Raw genomic sequence first — 5,208 nt, 5'->3', positions numbered from 1 at the left:
AATCACTCGTATACAGCCCCTCGGGCAGACCGCACCATCACTCATGCCTCCCAGACACTCAGCACTCGGCACTAGACACTCGCACTCAGTAGGTACATGCACTCACTGGGGGTGTGTACAGACTGCGGAGGGGCTCCTTCAGCCCAAGCGCTATATCAACCCAATCATGGCATAAATCAATGAGGCCCTCGGCCTATATCAAACATGTTGCGGCGTGTAGCCTGATCCCATAAATATCCTCATAAATCAGGCCCTTGGCCTCACTCAGTCATAAATCTCTTCAGCCTCTCGGGCTCTCAGAAAACAAAGTATTCAGCCCAAACGACATTTATATGATGCATCAAAATAGAGTAATAGAGACTAAGTTATGCTGTAAATATGTATAAACATGACTGAGTATAGATTTTTAATCACAAACAATGAGAGGATAGCAAGAAAAGACCTCTAAAGGTCCAAACAAAACTGACATAAGGCCTAAACATGGCATGCAACCTGACTTACAGAAATTCTTTCTAAAACACATAAGAATCATATAGTTTTAACAAAATATTCAACTTTACAGTTGATACGGGACGGATCAAGTCACAATCCCCAATGGTGCACGCCCACACGCCCGTCACCTAGCATGTGTGCCACCTCCAAATAGTAAAATGATACAAAATTCCGGGGGTTCATACCCTCAGGACAAGATTTACAACCGTTACTTACCTTAATCCGAGCAAATCTCTACTCCGCAAAGCCCTTGCCTCTCGAATCGGCCTCCAAATGCTCCGAAGCTATTCACAATCAGTACAATACCACATTCCGGATGCACTCCTAAGTCAAAAACCACCTAACAAAGTTAATGGAACCATCAGAATTCAAATCCGAGATTGTTTACACATAAGTCAACATCCGGTTGACGTTTTCTACTTAAGCTTCTACCTTAGAGACTAAATGTCTCAATCCATTCTGAAACTACTCCGGACCCGAACCAACTAACCCGGTATATCATAATATAGCTGAAAATCACAAAAGGAAGAGGAAATGGGGGAAATGGGGCTATAACTCTCGAAACGATCGGCCGGGTCATTACATTATGCCTGCGCTACCTTTCCCCCAAAACCTATATAGAGAAAACCTGGACAAGCAGTGTCACGACCCAAAATCCTTTAGGTCGTGATGGCGCCTAACACCACTGTCAGGCAAGCCAACGATAATTAATTAACTTAATTACTCATTTTAGTATTTTCAAATCGTAATTTCCTTTAATTAAATAGTAAAAGGTAGAACTTACGGAGTAAATGATAATATTTCCGCGACTAAAATACTGAACAACCCATAACCACTCCCAAAACCCGGTGTCACAAGTGTATGAGCATTAAAGAGGGAGTAAAATAAAATACAGCATCTGTCCGGAATACAAATTAGACAGGAAGATATAAATAACTCTGAAGGAGACTCTGCTTGTTGCGGATCGTAGTATAAAATGCAGCTCACCTAAGTCCCCGCAATAAGCGTGCCTCTGCGCTCACGAGGCCACTAGATTTATATGTACCTGCACAAAAATGTGCAGCAGGTATAGTATGAGTACGTAAATTAACGCGTGCCCAGTAAGTATCCAGTCTAACCTCGAAGAAGTAGTGACGAGGGGTCGACTCCGACACTTACTATGGGCTAACAATAAAATATTAATAATATAACTAAGCATGGATTGTATAGAACGGCTGTAAACTCAATAACATAAAGCAAGTAAACAATTCTTTTGTTAATAGGAAATTTCAAAATTTATTTTCATCATTTAACATTTTGTATCTCAAGCCAATGAAGCAATATTAATTATTATAAATTCCAAAGCAACCAATTCAGTCATGGGCAAATTATGTCGAGGTCGTACGACCCGATACAACATAAATATTTAAATTGTGCATTGCCGAGGGTCGAACGGCGTGAACCATAGATGCATCTATCTGCTACCGGGGCGTTCGGCCCACTCCACAAAAGAGAAAACACATTAAACAACCAATTCAAGATTTATTAAGGGGAAAATATTCCAAGAATTACAAATTATCAGTTAACGGTCAAGTAAATGAAGTTTAACCTTTTTACAATTCCTTTATCGGGTTTCTAAATGTTTTGAACAATTAAATTAACAAGTAGGGCGCAAACATTCCAAGTACAACATGATATGGGTCCTAGACTACCCGAACATAAGCACAATAATAGCTACGCACGGACTCTTGTCACCTCGTGCGTACGTAGCCCCTACAAATAGAAGCACATAATAATCTGATTCACCTATGGGGTTAATTCCCTCTTACAAGGTTAGACTTACCTCACTCCGAAATTCCATAACCGGTTCCAAAAACCTTTCCAACAACTCCGCTCGAAAAGTCAATAAAAATAACCCTCAGGACCACGTGCCCAGATTCCGAAAATAATTGAAGATAAACATTATCCATAACCCCACGAACTCAAATATTTCTCCTAAAATATATATTCCTAGGTTTTTTCTTCCAAATCCCAAATTTCTTCAAATTTTCATGCCTAAATCCATGTATAAACCTTGTATGTAACTCACAACTAGTAGAAATCACTTACCTCATGCTTGATGATGAAAATGTCACTCCATAATTGCTCCAAAATCGGCTCCCATGGAAGAAGTGAAGTGAAAATGAGCCAAATCCACGATTTCAAGAGAACACTGCCCATGTGACCCTTCATCGCGAACGCGGCACCTCCCTCGCATACGCAAAGCTCAGAAACCTCACACCCAGAAGTCCTTCTTCACGAACGCGGCAAGCCCTTCACCTTCGCGAAGCACAATATGCCTCAGCCCCCATTTCCTCAACGCGAACGCGAGACAGGACCCACGAACGCGAAGCTTTACCAGCTAGCCCTTCGCAAACGTGTCTGCCCACTCGCGAATGCGTAGAACAAAATGCCAGAGACCAACTTCCTTTTGCGTTCGCGAAGAACAACACCAATACCCGAAATCAGCAGCAGCAGCTCAACCAAAAATTGACACAGAACCCCCGCCCCCACCCCCGAAACATACCTAAGTCCCCCGGGACCCCGTTCAATCACACCAACCAGTCCCATAACATAACACAAACTTGCTTGAGACCTCAAATGACATCAAACAATGTCGAAATCATGAATCGCACCCCTATTCAAGATTAATGAACTTTAGAACTTCAAACATCTACATTCGATGCCGAAACTCATAAGATCACGTCCGATTGACCTCAAATTTTGCACACAAGTCACATTTGACATTACGGACATACTCCAACTTCCGGAATCAGAATCCGACCCCGGTATCAAAAAGTCCACTCCCGGTCAAACTTCTCAAAAACCATCAAATTTTCCACTTTTGCCAAATGACCCTGAAATGACCTATGGACCTCCAAATCCACATACGGACACACTCCTAATACCAGAATCACCATACGGAGCTATTCCCAAACTCAGAATCCCAAACTGTCATCGATAACATTGAAATGCATTTCAACCCAAATTTATGAAATCATTCCAAAATGCCAACCTTTCGTAATAAGCGCTGAAATACTTCCGGGTCATCCAAAACCCGATCCGGACATACACCCAAGTCCAAAATCATCATGCAAACCTGTTGGAACATTCAAATCCTGATTCCGAGGTAATTTACTCAAGAATCAAACCTTAGTCAATTCTTCCAACTTAAAGCTTCCAAAATGAGAGATTTCTTTCCAGATCATCTCCGAACTTCCCGAATTCCAATTCCGACCACACGTACAAGTCCTAATATCCGAAGTGAAGCTACTCATGGCCTCAAACCACTGAATGATGCGCTAGAACTCAAAACGACCGGTCGGGTCGTTACATTCTCTCCCACTTAAACATATGTTCGTCCTCAAACATGCTAAGAACTGCTCTGAAGTTGTCTGAAATCATTGTTTAACACCTCGTGCGCCTACCCGTGCTACCACAACCTAGCTGAGCATATTAACTTGAGTCATTCTAAATATCTTCCCCTTTATTTAGTCAAGTAAGCCTTAAAGTCAAATTCCAACATCTGGAATTCTCCACCGGGCACGTTTCCAACATACCAACACCGTATCAATCATTACACACTGCACCAAACATGATTGTATACCTTTTACTGAATTTACACCATGCACCGCATAATTCATATGACTGTAATAGCATCCTCTGACAACAATAGCCAAAATTCCACGAATTCGATGCCCACAACACACCTCATGATGAATATAAGTCCTGTTCCAACCCTTGCAATATTGCCACAATGCATGAGATGTGTAGAAATTCTTAACCAACTGCTGAGTCGACAAAATCATTGAGTCCCTCCTCCTGACAAGGACCATTACCCCATTATGAACCAAATAACGATATTTGATTTTTAATATGCCTCATATAATCCGATCGCACTGATCCCAGGTCCAATAATCTTGTCTCACCCAGTATAAGTTGTTTAGGCAATAAGCCATCTCAGACACTGTCAAAAGTCTCATATGATGCAACAATGCGCCAACAAGTTACAAACTCGCATGTGATACATAAGGAAAAATAAACACTGGAAAGAATTGCTCAACCCACGTGACAGATTAAACAACCGAAAAGATGTTATGAACCTTTCTCAGATATGAGACACAAAACACATAAAACTACCTATGGGATATTGTACTCAACGTCACACTGTTGCAGCATGCAACCTGATCCACACATGATACCGTTGCGGCGTGCAACCCGATCCAACCATGATACCTATGGAGGCGTGCTACCCGATCCAATCAACATACCCATGGCGACGTGCCACCCGATCCACACATAATAATCTAAAGAAGACACACATCGAGCCATAACGCTTATACTCACAAAATGCCCGAATACCAACCATAAGCACACCAAGTGCATAATACAAATCCTGGAGAGACGGGTAGCACCATACGCTACGAAACTCAATCATAACTAAGGTGCAATAAATGACCTGTACTTTGAGAGCCATCCTGCTCTCACAACACCACAAATTACATAGGATCTCTACACGAGTGCGAATAACCAAACAACCTCACAACCCATATGGCACAATAGAGATTACATGGAATGGCTGACGACAGAAATAACATCCAAGACCCGAAGACCCCTCTGTAAGCAATGCTATGCTGAAATGAACACATTCAACCTGATATAGAGCCCACATTCACATTTAGATCCATTCACGGACCT

This window comes from Nicotiana tomentosiformis, chromosome 6 (genome assembly GCF_000390325.3).
Source record: "Nicotiana tomentosiformis chromosome 6, ASM39032v3, whole genome shotgun sequence".
Classification (NCBI taxonomy): Eukaryota; Viridiplantae; Streptophyta; class Magnoliopsida; order Solanales; family Solanaceae; genus Nicotiana; species Nicotiana tomentosiformis.
The sequence above is the reverse complement of the archived record's forward strand: the minus strand, read 5'-3'. Positions refer to the sequence as shown.